This window comes from Puma concolor, chromosome B1, assembly GCF_028749965.1.
Source record: "Puma concolor isolate L17-30 chromosome B1, mPumCon1.1.hap2, whole genome shotgun sequence".
Taxonomy (NCBI): domain Eukaryota; kingdom Metazoa; phylum Chordata; class Mammalia; order Carnivora; family Felidae; genus Puma; species Puma concolor.
In genome coordinates, this window is record NC_141670.1 from 90,764,770 (window position 1) to 90,782,391 (window position 17,622).

The 17,622-nt window shown below is 34.3% G+C and overlaps 1 long non-coding RNA gene across 1 annotated transcript in view; it reads left to right on the top strand.

Moving 5' to 3' along the window:
• Positions 1-9,129: 9,129 nt before the first annotated feature.
• The window catches only part of LOC147581757 (uncharacterized), a 44,984-nt gene continuing 36,491 nt past the window's right edge, over positions 9,130-17,622 (top strand). Inside the window, exon 1 of the long non-coding RNA XR_015249745.1 lies at positions 9,130-9,279. This is a non-coding gene — a long non-coding RNA (uncharacterized LOC147581757). The remainder of the gene's footprint in view (positions 9,280-17,622) is intronic.

Here is a 17,622-nt window from a genome sequence, read left to right on the forward strand (position 1 = left end):
ACAGCACAGACCTGCTTGGGATTCCTTCTCCTCTCTCTCTGCTCCTCCCCCGTGCTCGCTCTCCCTGTCAAAATAAATAAACATTAAAAAAAAAAAAAAAAGAGTTTGAATTGGTTGTAAATTATATTGATGAACAACCCAGTAAGAATAATTTTCTCTATGGAACTGAGTTTGAAATTTATTCAGGGGGAAAATATGCCCATAAGGAACAGGGTCAAAAGAAAGAGTTCAGCTACGTATTTTCATTTAAATCTTAATCTTAACTGTCTTAGTCCATTGAGACTGATATATACCAAATACCATAAATTGGGTTGCTTACAAACAGCATAGATTTAATGCTCACAGTTCCTGGAGGCTTGGCAGTCCAAAATCAAGATGTTAGAGGATTTGCTGTATCCCCAGCTTGGTCAGAGCACAATTTCTGGTTAAAAGATAAGTGTCTAGGGGCGCCTGGGTGGCGCAGTCGTTAAGCTTCCGACTTCAGCCAGGTCACGATCTCCCGGTCCGTGAGTTCGAGCCCCGCGTCAGGCTCTGGGCTGATGGCTCAGAGCCTGGAGCCTGTTTCCGATTCTGTGTCTCCCTCTCTCTCTGCCCCTCCCCCGTTCATGCTCTGTCTCTCTCTGTTCCAAAATAAATAAAAAAACATTGAAAAAAAATTAAAAAAAAAAAAAAAGATAAGTGTCTATTGTCTGTGTCCTCATGTGGCAGAGGAGGGAACAAATCCTTTGCAGTCTGTTTTATAAGGGTACTAACTCATTCATGAGGGCTCTGTCTGTTCTCATGACCTAATCACCTTCCCAAGGCGCCACCTCCAAATAACATCATATTGGAGATAGGTCCCAACATACGACTCTGGGGATCCACAAATATTCAGGCTATGGCAATAATAAACGTCAAATGGATTCAAAAAGAGAAAAAGTATAATAAACAAATGCAAATTTCATCATATCTGGACTAGAGTACAGGGCCTGAGTGAAATCCTTTACATAAAGTAAAAGTTTCTTATATTTTTCTAGGTACACACAATGTGTATCATGTACAATCTGCTCTGTCTCAGATATAGTGTGCCTTCACTCCAGTGGTCACACACTATACTAGAAATAGGATTTTTGAACAATGCCTTACAGACAACCTTACAGACATCATTATTCCTCTTAGATAAGGTCATTACGGCAAGTGGTCCAGTTAGTGACGGTTGTATTTGTTATCCAGTGGCTATAGCTATAGATGTTAAGCAATTTGATTTAAGACAGAGATGGTAACTCACCTGTAACTAAATTCTAGAATTCACAAATACATGTCAAAGCCCAAGAAAGTATTCCCATTACATATTTTGCCATGGTTGGTACTATATTAGTTACAGATGCCTTAGTTTGGATAACCAAGAAGGAAAACAATTTTAAAGTGTTAGACTTTTATATCACTTTTATATGAGATAACTTTTTGAAACAATAGACATCCTAAGATGACAAATCTTCAAATTATATAATGGTTAATGTTAAAACTATTCAGATCATATAATGAGGAAGTACAAATTTTATAAGAATTAATCATAATGTAGGACACGTAAAAACAAAACATTATTAAATTACTGATAAAAGTCAACAAATGGACTTTTATATTAAGAGGAATGAGAAGATACTGATAAACTTTAGACTTGGGGAACTTTCCTTTAGGTGACAAATTTTGGTTATGCTTTATTATCTATAAATCTAACATTGCAGGCTTCCCTCATTAGATGTTTTGAAATGTGGTTTATTTATGTAGAAATATTTGTTAACTTGTACAACAGTAACCGACAGTTTTCGATGTTGAATGCACGATTTCAAATGATTATTTTAAAATCATTGGAGTAATGTCATTAATCCCCTTCTTTTTTTTTTTACTATTAAATTTTATCAATAAGTTTGAGAAGAAAAAAAATTTGCTTGTGTTCTTAAAAAAGTGCATTAAGAATGAGACTCCAAAACCATTTTAGAAGCGTCAGTGTAAAGCAATGATGGAAATAAAAATCAACCCACCATCAAAACATAGAGAAGTCAGGCAGAGACACATTAAAGCGAGAAGTTGTTTACAAGAAGACAAGTGTAACTAAAAAACTCATTGTGCAGATTCTACAATTCATGATTTTTACAAAACTTCTCATGTAAAAAAGCCAGGTGATTATGTTTTATAGATTCTCAATTTGTGTGTGTGTGGGGGGGGGGAGTAGGGAAGGGGAAGAAGGGCAGAAGTGGGGGAGGGGCAGAGAGAGCCAGACAGAGAATCCAGAGCTGGCTCTGCCCTGACAGGCTGAGAGGCTGACAGCAGCAAGTCAGAGGCTGGGTTCAAACTCATGGAAATCAGGAACTGTGAGATCATGACCTGAGCCACCCAGGTGCCCCTATAGTTTACCAATTTAAAACATTCTAAGGAATAGTGGGGAATGCTAGTATAGGAAAATGCGCATTTATTGAATATGCAAAATATATACTTGCTACTCTATATGTTTTATGTTTCCTAAACTAAAAATCAATTTTATATAATAGCTATTAAATTTGTTATTCTAATCTTGGCCCTACTTCTAATTCAAAATATTTATTCACTGCATTTGGTTGTCCAGGAAAGCATTACAATTAATTACAGTTTAGTTATTTAGTACATATAGAGACTTGGACACACTAGAATGCAAACTCATGTGTCTGCTTTTAAATAGATCATACTATAGAAATAAAGAATTATTGATCAACCATCTTCTCCTTTAAAAAAAATTTTTAATGTTTATTTATTTTTGAGACAGAAAGAGACAGAGCATGAGCCCAGGGGGGGTGGGGGGCGGTGTTCAGAGAGAGAGGGAGACACAGATCTGAAACAGGCTCCGGGCTCCGAGCTGTCAGCACAGAGCCTGATGTGGGGCTCAAACTCACAGACCGTCAGATCATGACCTGAGCTGAAGTCAGACGCTCAACCGACTGAGCCACCCAAGCGCCCCTTGATCAACCATCTTCTAATGAAATCCAACAATGGTCTCCTTTGACTGTGCGGTTATCAAACCAGAAGAGGAAAAAAGGGCATATATGAAGGATTCCCAAAAATGAGTGTGGAGATGAGTAGCAACCAAAATGGAAAATTTAATAGTTACTTTTAGGAGAATAGTGAGAATGTATTTAATTGATCCTTCAGGGAATGTTTTTCTCTCTATATTTCAAGTTAGACATTTATAAATATCTATTTATTAACATAAAGGTCCTGAGTTCCAAGGAGAAATAATAAACAAAGACTGTTTTCCATGTTAGGAAATTATATCTAAGTAATTTTTTTTCATTAATTTGTGTTTTAAATAACCAAGATGATAGGTAAACACATACTAAATATAATTTAAACAGTATCTAATTTCTATTAGCTTAAGTCTATCATAGCATATAAAGAGTCTAGTGCCATATATATAAAGTATTTTTTAAATAAATAATAATAAAAGAAACAAATATTTGTACTTAACAAACTTCTCAGAGTGTATAAATGCAAGTGCATACAACTAGAAATGATGTCTGAATGTAGGAATTAGAGCATTAGAAGTGGTTCCATATTTGGAAGTGAGAAAACATTACATATGTATCATGAGTTTATAAAAATCATTAAAATCATCTGCCTGAGACAAATCTTAATAGACTTTATTAATTGGCTTTGGTTGGTTAGTTTGTTGTAATTTCATGAGCTGGTAAATCTCCTTTAGAAATTGGTGATTTGCCTAACTTTTCAGTTCTTTACTCTCTTATTCACATACAGTTTGAGGGGAAGGTTCTTTGATAATGCACCTGTTTACATTGGCTCTGCTAATTGTCTTTATTATTATGGCTATTATTATTACTTAGTTTGTATGTTTCTTGATTTCTTTTTGTTACCATTACACAGATCTCTTAATTTTATTATTTCTGCAATATCTTGCCTTTGTTAAATTTTTAGAGGATATATCTATCTAGAGACTTCAAAAATTTAGTAACATTTTTTTTTCTGTGATGGTAATTATGACAGGACCTTAAGTCGAAACATTACCAAAATGGAGACTGTGAAACAATGTAAATACTTCAAAAAGACAGATGACTTCCTTACACAATAGTAGTGACAAGTGCAGGAGGTCACAGATATTTCTGTCCTCCCTGGTACTTCTGGGGTTTGGATTTCACATCCGATTAGTTCTATACTACATGTTTTGTTTTTTACCTAACTCTAGCTCATAGCAAATAACCTAGATAGAACTTCAAAAGAGTTTCATACTATTTTAGAGACTGAAAGGCCAAAAATAATCTATAAGTAAGTAAATTAACTTTCATTAGAATAAACAGATTAATACAGCAGAAAGGAAAGGGGACCCTATTTAAAGGAACCTGAAAAAAAATAGAAAGGGAGTCTGGGACATGCAAGAAGTTGAAGCATTTATTAGCCAATAAAAGCCTGCAACATTCTTTCTCTGTACTTAAAAATGATCTACCCAGATCACAGGGATCCTCATGAGTGTATATATACATATACAGAAACACACACACACACACATACACACACACACACACACACACACACATAGGGTAACTTTTAGGAGAATAGTGAGAATGTATTTATTTAATACTTTAAGGAATCTTTTTCTGTCTTTATTTCAAGTTAGACACTTATAAATATCTCTTAATTAATATGTCTCCAGAATTCCAAAGACATTTATTCCAAGGACATATATATATATATATATATATATATATATATATATATATATAATTGTCTGCATTTAAGTTGTAAAACATTTCCTAAATTTCCTAAGAAAGAAATCCTTAGAAATCACATTTTAAAGCCCAATTAACCTTCTTTTGAATACTTTAGTTTACAAAATATCAGTGAAAGATGCAGACCTATTTTATAATCTCCCCTCAAATCCTTGGCTAAATCCAGAATGAGATGCTATCAAGCTCAGTGGCAAACACATTGCAAAGCATGAATAAGTTGAACAGAGATTTAGCAGTTGTTTAATGGAAGGGAGAGAGAAGTAACAGTTTAAATATCTTCCACATAGAGAGTCTTGGAAAACACATCAGTCTTTCTGGTGAAACCACGGAACGACTCTGCCATCCAGGTAAAGTCTGCTTTACAGATCTAGGAGTTCAGCTGAAGTCCAACAACAAAAGTGAAACAGATCCACTCTAAAGCTCTAAATTCAGACTCTACAACTTAAAAGTGAGCAGCCAAAAGTCTGGCTATCTACTTGAACAGAAACCATTTCTCTTCAGTGAAAGATGAAAGAACCAGGAGTCTCAACAGTATATCATCCAAAATGTCTGGGAAGACATAAAAATGACTAGATAAATGATGAAGTAGGAAAATATGACTCATGGACAATAGAACATGAATAAATATGTGTCCCAAGATAAACCAGAGATAGAAATTAGCAAGCAAAGGTTTTAAAGCAGTTATTGTAAATATGTCAAACACTTGAAGAAAAAAAACTTCATAAGTGAAAAAAATAGACATATTTAAAAAAGAAAATGGGAGACTTAGGAAGTTAAAGTTAAAATTTATTGGGTGTGACTAACAGAATATTGAAGATGGCAAAAGAAAGGTTCAGTGACCTTGTAGATGAATCAATAGAAAGTACCCAATATTAAGTACAGAGAGAAAAACAGATAAAAAAAATAAAATAAAGAAATTGGATGTCAGCAACCGGTGGGTCTAACATATGTGTAATTAAATTCCCAAAAGAAGAGAGAGAACATATGAGAGACAGAAATAAAATGTTTTTGAAGACATAATGACAAAGATGTCCAAAACATGAAGAAAAACACAAATATAAAGATGTATGTATCTCAGGAATCCTAAAGCAGACTAAATGAAAATAAAATCACACCGGACATTATAATTAAATTGCTTAAAAGGAGAGATAAAAATAAACACCTTGAAAAGAGCCAGAGAAAAAGTGACACATTATCTACAGAAGAATAATGATACAAATAACAGTGGAATTATCAAGATTCAGAAAAAAGTGAATGTCGGTACACAATGGACTGACATTTTTAAGGAGAAACAAAGAAACCCACAAAACCAAAGATGGAAACCCAACCAAAACACCTTCAAAAGTGAATGTAAATTGAAAATATTTTCAGAAAATTAAAGCGAAAATAATGTCACCACTGATTTGCACCACAAAAACTGCTATTACAAATTTTCTGCAAAGACATCTGAGTCCAGAAGGAACAGATCCAAGGACAGAATGAATATGCTCAATACATAAATACATTGGATAAAGATAGAAAGACTAACTCTGTTACTTCTAAAATTCTTTAACATACAACGGATAATTTAATGCAAAACCATAACATTTTATGGTTAGGTTTGTAACATATGTGGATGTAAAATATATGGCTGTAACACAACAAAGTTGAGGTACATGAAGTATTATTACACGATGCTTATGTTTTGCATAAAGCATTAAAATACTAACTCTGTTCTCTGTAAAGTAAGTATAAAGTAATTTCAGGAGCAACCCGGAAATAGAAGCAGAAAGGGATTTAAGTGGAATGTTAAAAAAAATGATTGGTCAATCCAAGAGAAAGAAGGAAAAAGGTAACAGAAATTAAAAAAAAAAAAAATAAGTGAATAAATAACTTTAGATAGATACTAAAAATGGTAGATATGAGTCCAACTACATTATTACATCAGATAAAACTACAGTTAACAATTTAATTAAAACGTACAGATTGTCAGCCCAAATTTTAAAACAATAAATAAGAATAACATAATAATAAACCAGGCATGTTTCTTTCACTATAGGAGTAATGCATTTAAATGTAATGACACAAATGCTCTGAAAGTAAAATGTTATAAAAATACACTCCATGTAAACATGAAACAACATAAACTAGTGTCTATATTAATATCATATAAAATAAACTTCAAGACAAGCCATATTACAAAGGTAGAAGGGACATTTAACATAAAGTTAAAAAAAAAAAAACCTTCTGAAAACGATTTTCAATTGAGCCTTACCAACAATTATCACTCACATATTCAGAGTATCTATTATTATCCCATGTCCATATCCCATCCCATTCTGTTTCCTGATCTAGGATTTGTATGGATTCAATATGTAAGTCATCTGATGTTCAAACTGTCATTATTTAAAACACACATTTGAGCGAGCTTGAGCTGTGTAGTTGTTACCTGCCATTTATTTGTAGGTCAATGTCATAAGAGATAAGAGGTATTATTAATGTTACATGACAGACACTAAAGAATTCTTGTTCTGATCTGCACAAGCTCTTGTGGAACAATGAGAAATCAGAGAAAGAACAGGAGGTCATCTGCAGCCGAACCTGGTCAGGAAGATATAGAATCTTTCATCTTCCTTTTGTTCTCTCAATCCTACTCTCATCATTCAATTAGAATTAGAATCTATTGTGAATAGATTCAACAGAAAATAAATGGACCTATCAAGAATTAATATTTCAGATCATTATTTTCTCAATTTCAGGACAAATGTTATATCTGAGCTAAAATATATCTGAAGGCATCTGGTACACTAAAGTATCAATAACTTTATTCTCATTGATGTCATAGGGCTGGATTAGATATAGCCTCTTACCTAGTGAGAATTTGTTACACAAATTTTGTCCTCTTGCTATTATTAAAGCTGGACTGTTTGAAGAGAAGAAAAAGATAACTCTACCTAGATTAACACATGTTACTAGCTATCCATGTTACTGGTAATTGTAAGATATTTACTTAAGAATTCTTACATTTAAAAGAAGTATTTCTCTCTTCACAGGTATATATATATATATATATGTGTGTGTGTGTGTGTGTGTGTGTGTGTGTACGTATGTATATGTATTCATATATACATATATATACAACATGCTATTAATATATGTAAATACTATGATATAATTGAGCACATGCTATTAATAAATATAATTAGTGTAGTCATCTTCTTCAAACTTGGTAATATGAACCCATTTGTGAAAATGACTCCGCAGTAAAAGAAAAAAATAATGTATTCTCCCAGGTTCAGAGGAAAACAAAGTAATAGATAATGAGTGTTGGCTGTTCAAATACAAACTTAAGTGGTTATCAAGAGAAGGGGAAGTCATGTCAACAAGATTTACAATTACTGCCACATATCCAAACTGAAAGGTTGAAAAGATTTAGACGGAATTTTCTTGTTTTACCAGAAGAAATGCAGCTGTATGCCTTTAAACATCAGCATTTGCCTAACTAATACATAAATCCGTTTCTTTCCACTGCTATTTTTGAAAATAATCTTGAATTTATAATTTACAGATAAAGTCTGATTTTTAAGAATAATATTCCTAACAATTTAAAATACATCAGCCAAGAAATGGCTAATGATAATTAAGTTTTGAATCAGTTTTGAAAATCATATTCCAAATTCAGCTGTAATGAGTTGACAATTTTATCTTTAAGGAAATTAACCATTATCTTGACAGTATGTCACATAGTTATAGTTGAAATTATAACATTTCTTTAAATAGAATGGATGAAACATTTTAACAAATTGGCTTCTTAATTCCAAAAATTACCTAATTTACTGAATTATTTAAATTTTATATTCAGATTGAATGATTTTACATTCATTAAGCAATATATTATTTAACTGAGTTTTCTTTCTTTTTTTAAAGTTCATTTATTTTGAGAGGGGGTGGTGCAGAGAGAGAGGGAGAGAGAATCCCAAGCAGGCTCAGCACTATCAACAACGGAACCAGACACAGGGCTAGACCCCACAAACCCATGAGGTCATTACTGAGATGAAATCAAGAGTCAGATGCTTAACTGACTGAGCCACCCAGGCACCTCAGTAACTGAAAATTCTTTCTTGACTAAGGTTCATTACAGTTGAAAATGTTAAAGATGTTGTGGGTACCTATTAAGTTGTTTTGTTAGTTTGTGTTTTGAGAGAAAGAGAGAGAGAGAGCGAGAGAGAGAGAACATGAGGTGGGGGGTGGGGGGTCAGGGAGAGAGCAGGGGAGAGAATCCCCAGCAGGCTCCATGCTGTCAGTGCAGAGCCAGATCAAGGGTTTGAATTCACAATCACAAATTGTGAGATCATGACGTGAGTCAAAATCAAGAGTCAGACACTTAACCGATTGAGCCACCCAGGCGGCCCTGGGGGCACCTATTGCAGGAAGCATGTGCCACATTGCTTATTATCTACTGAGGCCAGGGTAAGAAAGACTGAGGTAAAGGGACTCAAGGACATGCCAGGAAAGAAAGAAGACCAGAAACTTCCAAGAATTGGAACAGGTACCAGCCTCCACTTGCCATAGTGTGGAGCTGTCGTTTCAGTTTGAGTATTAATATAACTTATGCCCCTATTTTTTCTGATGTGAAACCTTGAATAATTTTTTTAGAATATCCATGCATAACGCACTATGGAATATGCTATAGAGCATATAAATACAGCATCCATGTCTAAAAAGGGGGATAAGACAAGAAATCGAGTCATGTCTTGCGATTCCTCACCCTGAGATCATTCATTCCATAAGGCATCTCTTTCTTCTTCAGTACCTTTAGTACTTTATGGTGTTGGGATGATTAGGAATGATGAACATAAAGTGACTGACAGAAGATATTCAAAAAGGCAGCAATGTGTTGTCATCATTTTCACTTTACAAAATAGTAAGGAGATGAGACGTATCTGATGGCAAAAAAAACAGTAAATAGAAATACACGAGCTTTAACAAGTTGAATGTTAAATCATTTGCTCTCAATCCTATCAAATGCTCCCACATATGCCTGAGTGACTTATATTGGGCGAGGATAGCCAGAGAACTGTAACAGAAATTCAAAGACAGCTACAAAAATAATATAATGCTTTACCTGTGTTATAAAATGAAATATAAAGTGATTTTAGGTTAAAAATAATATTTGCTTCCATAATCAGATTCTTGGCCTATCTTTTGGTAGAAGACAAAAATCAAGAAGCCTGAGACCAGCTCAAAAAGCATGGCATCACCACTGATAATATGATTTTTTGGATATATTGAATAATTCTTTATCGTTTTTCAAAAAGTATGCTTTTTTTAGTTTATACAGTTGTCACATTATTGGAAAATTCCATGAATAAGCAAAGCTTCCAAAACAACTTTGTGTTTATGTAAAAAAGTTTAGTTCTAAGGTTGAGATGATTATAATTAAGTTTTTACCTTATTTAAGTATATACATCAGATGATTTAAATATGTGGATGACAAAGATACATTTGTACATAATGCAGGCTGTTTAACAGTCCTGGGCCACCTACATTAAATGCCACTGGTTCGCCATCCCCAGGGGACACCAGAATATCCCTAGAGATTTTCAAATGCCACATTGGATACCATTTTCCTCAAACATAGTCCCTTTTAGATAATTCCTGCCTTTCTCTAAGAAAGCATCATTTGAAAAATACCGACGTGGGATGGTGAGACGTTTGGAAGGAAGAGTTTCTCTGGTGAAGAAAAATTCAAGAGCAAAGTTCCCATGTTATGCATACAGGGCATTGCGGGATTGTAAACCTTACGTTGTCTTCTGTGAGAAGTTGTAGGAGAGTTTCGTACATTAAAAGGAACACTCCAGAGAAGGAGTTGCATTGGACACCTTGAAATGAGAAGTTGTGCATCTGAGGCTTGATTTTGAAGGTAGAACTGACAGTATTTGATGATGGAGTAGAGTGACAGAAAGAGGAAACTCAAAGATTCTTGTGTTCGGGAATGAGCACCTGTGTGAATAATGGTGTGATTTACTGTGATACAAAAGGCACAGGAGTAAGTGGGGGTCAGGTATGGTAGCATTGAAACAAGGCATTTGGAGACATTATGTTTGAATTTCCTATTAGATATCCAAATGAAAATCAAAAAGGAGATAGGGGCAATCAGAATATACGAATTTCAACCTTGGGGGAGGGTCAAAGACCAGAGAAAGAAATGTATTTGTCACCAGCAGCTTATCTGAGTCATGTGAGATGCAAGTGAAGATAGAGTAGAATTTAGTGAAGGGCTTTGATGCAAAAAATAAATTATTTTTTTTAAGAGACAATCATCAAAGGATTAGAATTGTGAAAGCAGGCCAGATGAGATCAACATTTTTTTTTACTAATTCTGTTAAACTATTATTTGTCATTATATCACTACATAAGTGGTATTAACTTCTGCCATTGGAATGTGTACATTTCCACAAAATTACCTGGAAAATAACATGCAAAAAGGATTTAAAGAGCTTTGCTCTGGTCATGGGATTACAAGCAAAATTTGTTGTTGTTTGTTTTTTCGCTTAAAAGGCACACTTTTTTTTAAATTGCAAAACATATCATTTGTAGACCAGTGTATTGTAAAGATTAGTCCACTAGCAGCGTGCAAGGTAAATTAGCATCAATGAGGGGCACTGTCACGCCCCAGTGGTAGCCCATCATTTGGAAGGCTATTGCATCACTGAACTTTGCAATGATATGGGCAAAACTCCCTGTTATGTATAAAGGGATTTTTGTTGGTTTGTTTGGCACATTTGAATAAATTATGTCTTGGAGAAAATCGCCACACAATCTTGGAATTCTCGTGATAAATAAACACAATACTGGCCCTTGTTATTATCCGCACTTTGTCTTACTTACTTATTGACAAACTACGACCCCGATTAAGCATGTCTATTCACCCATTCCACACATGCAAATGCTTAATTAAAAATTACTGGGGCAAAAAAAAAAAAAAAAAAAAAAAAAAAAAAAAAAAAAAAAAAAAAAACATATCACCATGTGGACTGGTAGCAATTTGATTCAGAATGAGAATGTTCAGAAGAGCCTATAAAGATACCAGGCAAAGATACAACTTTTAATTTGTTCGATCAATCACTCCCCCGCTGCCCTTCACCTATGGGGCTCTTTCATAACTGCTTCTTTATCCTCAAACCTCTTGCGTGTTTACATCCACTCACATTCATGGTAACCCCAGTTCATCCTTTACTATCAAAATAGAGGCAACAAGAAAAAATCTACACACTCCCACTGCCATATTTCCCTGCGTATCAGCATCTGGATACATTATACTCTTGCGTGTTATCATGAACTATCCTTAATTCCATCTGAATACACTAATTTCTGCCTTTCACATTAACTTTCTCTCCTTTTATCCTTTGTCCTTCAGTATACGGCCCAGAAAATGCTTTTTGGTTCTCTCTTATATCAGTAATTATTGTCTAGGTGCAGTTCCCATCATCATGAAAACAAAATGTTATTATCCCATCTCTAAAAAATTATTATTTTGAACCACCAGCTGCCACAGAGGTTTTCATTTGTTGCAAACCCTGGGAAATAATCATCTATGCTAACCATCTCCAAATTCTCATGATTTTTTCTCTCTTAAATATAATCTGACCAAGATTGTCTTCCTAGAGTTCTAAATAAACATCCCTAATGATTTTTACATTACCAAACCTCATATCAATTTTCCCTTCCCAATTTAATTGATTTATTAGCATATGAAACAGTTCCACACACTCAACCTTGATGCACTACTTTCCTTGCATATCAAGATGCTCCCCTCTCCTAATTTATTTTCTGTCTCACTGGTAGCTCCTTTGGTCAACTTTGGGGACTTCCACTCCTCCCCTACCATCTTAAATTAGGTGCAACACAGGGCTCTGTCCATGGTCCACTTACCTGTGTATTGGCTTTGAATACTATTTATTTGCGGCCAACTCCACATTCTTGTTTCTTCCTTATATCTATGGTTTTTCCTCAATTTCAGACCTATCTATGTAATTACCTTTGTGATATCCCTATATCTTATAGTCATCTCAAATTCAGCATGTTAATACTAATGCACCGCCCCCCCCCCCCCCCCAGTATCTACTCTTCCTGCATTCTTTCCATATCAGTATTCAAGGGTAGTTATACTTCTGATTATACTTGTAGTTGGTTGAGCTAAAAATATTTAGACACTTGATTCCCCTCAGTTTTTCCCTCATGCTCCACATCCGGTACTTTAAAAATATATCTAGAGTGTTACTAGTCCTCACCGCTTCCGCTGCTATTATTAGGGTTTGAACCTGGTCATCTCTGGACTCTAATTTCCACACACCAAGAGGCTATCTTGGCTTTTTCCTTTGACCACCATTTCCCTCTTCTCTTTCTATTGGTCTCTTCTGAAATCAGCAACTATGAGGTTGATTTCAAATATAAGTCAGTCCTGCGACAACTTCTCATTTTATTGCCCCAAAGACGGACAGGAACTGGTCCTTCATTACTTCCCTGACCTCCTCTGCCACTGTCCTCTCCCTCTACCAATCCTCCTACCATTGTTACCTTCTTGTTCTTCAGCTAATGCTTCAGGTGTACTCCTAGCTTCACACTTCAGCTGTGGCTCTTCCTTTTGCTTGGGGTGCTCCATTCCAGATTACCAAATGGCCACCCTTCTCACCTGCTCCAGATTCTTATGGACATATCATTTTCTCAGGGATACTCTTCTTAGAAATGCCCTGAGTAACTCTTTTAAGATTATAACCACTCCTCTTCCCAGAGCTCTTTATTTTATTTTATTTTATTTTATTTTATTTTATTTTATTTTATTATTTTATTTTATTCCGCTTTTTAATTTTCTTTTTGATTGAAGAATAATTGACATACTATATACTATCAGTTTCAGGTGTACATGGTAGTGATTTCATATTTGTGTACACCATGAAATTATCCCCACAATAAGTCAAATTGTCATCTCTTAGCATACAAAACTCTTACAGTATTATTGACTCTATTACCTGTGCTGTACATTATATCCCTGTGATTTATTAATTTTATAACTGGAAGTCTGTACCTCTTAATCCTCTCTGCCTATCTTGCCCACTCCCAACCCCTCCCCCTTCTGATAACCAACCAATATTTTTTCTGTATCTAGAAGTCAGTTTCTATTTCATTTGTTTATTTGTTTTAGATTCCACATAGAAGTAAGATCATATGGCACTTGTATTTCTCTGTCTGATATTGCACTTGGCATAATAACATCTAGGTCCACCCATGTTGTTGGAAATGGTAAGATTCCATTCTTTTTTATGGCTGAATATCCTAGTTTGCTTTTTTTGTAATTTTTGTTTTGTTTCCATTTTGAGACAGAGAGAAAGAGCACAAGCAGGGGAGGAAGAGAGACTCCCAAGCAGGCTCCATGCGGCCAGTGCAGAACCTGAGACAGTGCTTGAATTCATGAACCACAACATCATGACCTGAGCTGAAACCAAGAGTTAGACATTTAACCTACTGAGCCACAGAGACACGCTCCTATTTTTTTTTTTAAATTCTATAGTATTTAAGATGTCCTAACATAGTACTGTCAAGCCTTGTTATTTGAAGATTCCATATTTATAATTTCACTTATTCACTAAAATTTCTTTGTAACCCCAAAGTCACTTCCCTAGATGTTATCATAGTCACCCTGGCACATGTGCAGAGAGGTGGAAAATTTGAGTCACCTGACATACTTCCTAGCTATAGTCAACAGTGCTGTGCTATGACTTTTTGTCTCAGCTTTTATGCTATAAATAAGTGGGCACATTCTTTCACATTTTTTGTTTCTTGTTGGCGATGTTCCTTTTTAAAAAAAAATATTTTAGTTTATTAATTTATTTTGAGAGAGACAGACAGCATGAATGGGGGAGGGGTAGAGAGAGAGAGAGAGAAAGAGAATCCCAAGCAGGCTCTGCACTGTCCATGCAGAGCCCGACATGAGGCTCCAACTCACAAGACCTTGAGATCATGACCTGAGATGTAACTGAGAGTTGGACGCTTAACCACCCAGCCATCCAGGCACCCCAGTGATTTTTTCCTGTTTTAAGTGGTTTTGAAACATAGTGCAGAATTTCTTTTATAGTGTACTTATATGTTAGAAGACTTTGAGGTGCCTTATAGAGAAAGTTTGTGTGTTAGATAATGTTAGTTTTCAGGTGTAAGTTATGATACTGTTGACCATAAGTTTAGTGTAAATGAATCAACTATATACATATATATATATATATGTACAGATCTGTACATATATATATATATATTTAAAATGTTTAATGTTTATTTATTTTTGAGACAGAGAGAAACAGAGCATGAACAGGGAGGGTCAGAGAGAGAGGGAGACACAGAATCTGAAACAGGCTCCGGGCTCTGAGCTGTCAGCACAGAGCCCGATGCCAGGCCTGAACTCACGGACCGCGAGATCATGACCTGAGCCGAAGTCGGATGCTTAGCGGGCTGAGCCACCCAGGCGCCCCAACAATATATATATTAAATATGGTGCTGCTAAACAGAAATACACATAAAACAAGCTATATTTTCATCAATTGACAGAAAAGTGCCTAGAGGCTTTGCATATGGTTTTTACTGGATAGAATTAAACTCCTTGGTGAATAAACTAGAAGCCCCTTGAAAGCCAATCACAGAAAACATCTCGTATTATTTCATTTTACAAAGTTAAACAAAAATACCAAGTACACATATTCACAGACACACACCAAGAAAAATCTATAAAGTATTATGTTAATTGTAGTTATTGTAAGTCATTAAAAATAAACAGGTGTTCAAGATAATTTGTTTGATGATTGAATGCGTGATGTAGTCCAAATTCTGTTTTACTAGGCGTATGTGATAATATATGGAGAGACTAGCTTGACAGATTGATCTATCATTTATCTATCTATCTATCTATCTATCTATGAAATTCTCTATCAGTCTAGCATTGCCTGGCATATAATATGTGCACGATAATTTTCATGGAAAGAAGGGAAATTTTTCTTTATTTTCTAATTTTTTTAAGTTTATTCATTTAATTTTGAGAGAAAGAGAGAGTAAGAGAGAGAACACTAATGGGAGAGGTCAGAGATAGAGGGAGAAAGAGAATCCCAAGCAGGCTCTATGCTGACAGTGCAGAGCCTGATGTAGGGCTCAAATCCACGAACTAGGACATCATGACCTGAACTGAAATCAAGAGCGGCCTCTCAACCAACAGAGCCACCCAGGCACCCCAAGAAGTGAATAAATTTCTTATTCTTTAACCTCATTAGGACTGTAACAAAGGACACTTAATTTCATAAAAATAATCTCGTTTTGTTTTGTTTTGTTTTAATTAATTTACAACATTTTAAAGGAATAAATGTGAAAAGAAAATGAAAGTATTACCTTCTCACTTGTCTTTCAAAATAAGCTTCAACATATCTCATCAAAATGCTTCTCTTCTTTTATCATTAACAAATAATGTTCTAAAGCAATCTAATAACTATCTAAACAGTAGACATACTGCAAAGAAAATATCTCCATAATGTGTTTTTAGAGCACTAAAAAAATAATTAAAAAATTGTAGGCTGTTGCAGTGACAAGATCATTAATCTCTAAGCAGCTCTATTGATATTTTCAATAATATATTTTCTAAATATCTTTCCATGACATTATAAAATTAATCTTTTAAAAAAAGTCTTTTTTGTTGTTGTGAAGCAAAGAGGAAATAAGCTGTTTTAATGGGTGAACTTGACTGACGAGTCAAGGGAACAGCATTCAGGGAAATGCCACAGGGACTTTACCATAGGGATCTTAAATATATATCATCAAAGACCACATTCTTAGTCAAAAATATAATGCAAAACATTTCCCATTTTTTACAGATGACAATATGGAATTTTGTATAAAAATCACAGCACAATATAATACATTCTCAGAAAGATGCAATACAATTTTTGATGTGTATGTACCATTGGATTAAATTAGAATCTTAAATTAATTTGTCTTTACCTGATCCAAATATATATATTTTCTTCATTTGGTAAACTTATTTTTCCTTATTTAAGTACTTAGCAAGACTTATAACATGTCAAATAGTTGGTAGGTAATTATGTCATAGGTTATTGGCTAGCTTGGCATGATGTCTTTATTAAACACTATTATAGACACTGTGCTTACCTATAATATTACCACATGCATGAATTATGAATCACAGATTTAAAGCCTATTATTTTAAGGATTTGTGTAACATTGTAAGATGTATTTCATTATAGACAAATCCATTTTACTGATAGTAGAATCTCTGAAAATTAATTTATATCAATGACAAACTAGGACAAATCCCAATGTGGAATTTTATTTCCACTGTATCCAGTTCAAGGAAAGCATTGTATATTGCTTGTAAAAATTATTGTAATATTGCTCAACTAAAAAAAAACACTACCCCTTAGGGCTTGAGACAAGTATGTCATATATTAGAATGTTTTAAGACAAATATTTAAATACTTCAGATTAGAAAACATTTTGCTAAATAATAGCCATAAATATGAGAAATAAGAGTAGGTTTTAAGAAAAACTTTCTAGATATTGAATGATTATTGTGAATATATCTATCACTTGTGATAAAATTTGATTAAAAATAACTAAAAAGGGAGACTTGGGTGTTTCAGTCAGTTAAGTATCCAACTCATGATTTCAGCTCAGTTCATGTCTCACAGTTCATGAGTTCGAGCTCATTTCAAACTTAGTTATTGTGTAAGATTACCTGGGTTGATAAAAACTTTGTAAAACTTTTCCTCTTGATTTTTTGTAGACATATTATTATAAATGTTGATTTATTTTTGCTAATATCTCATAATTAATTTAACAC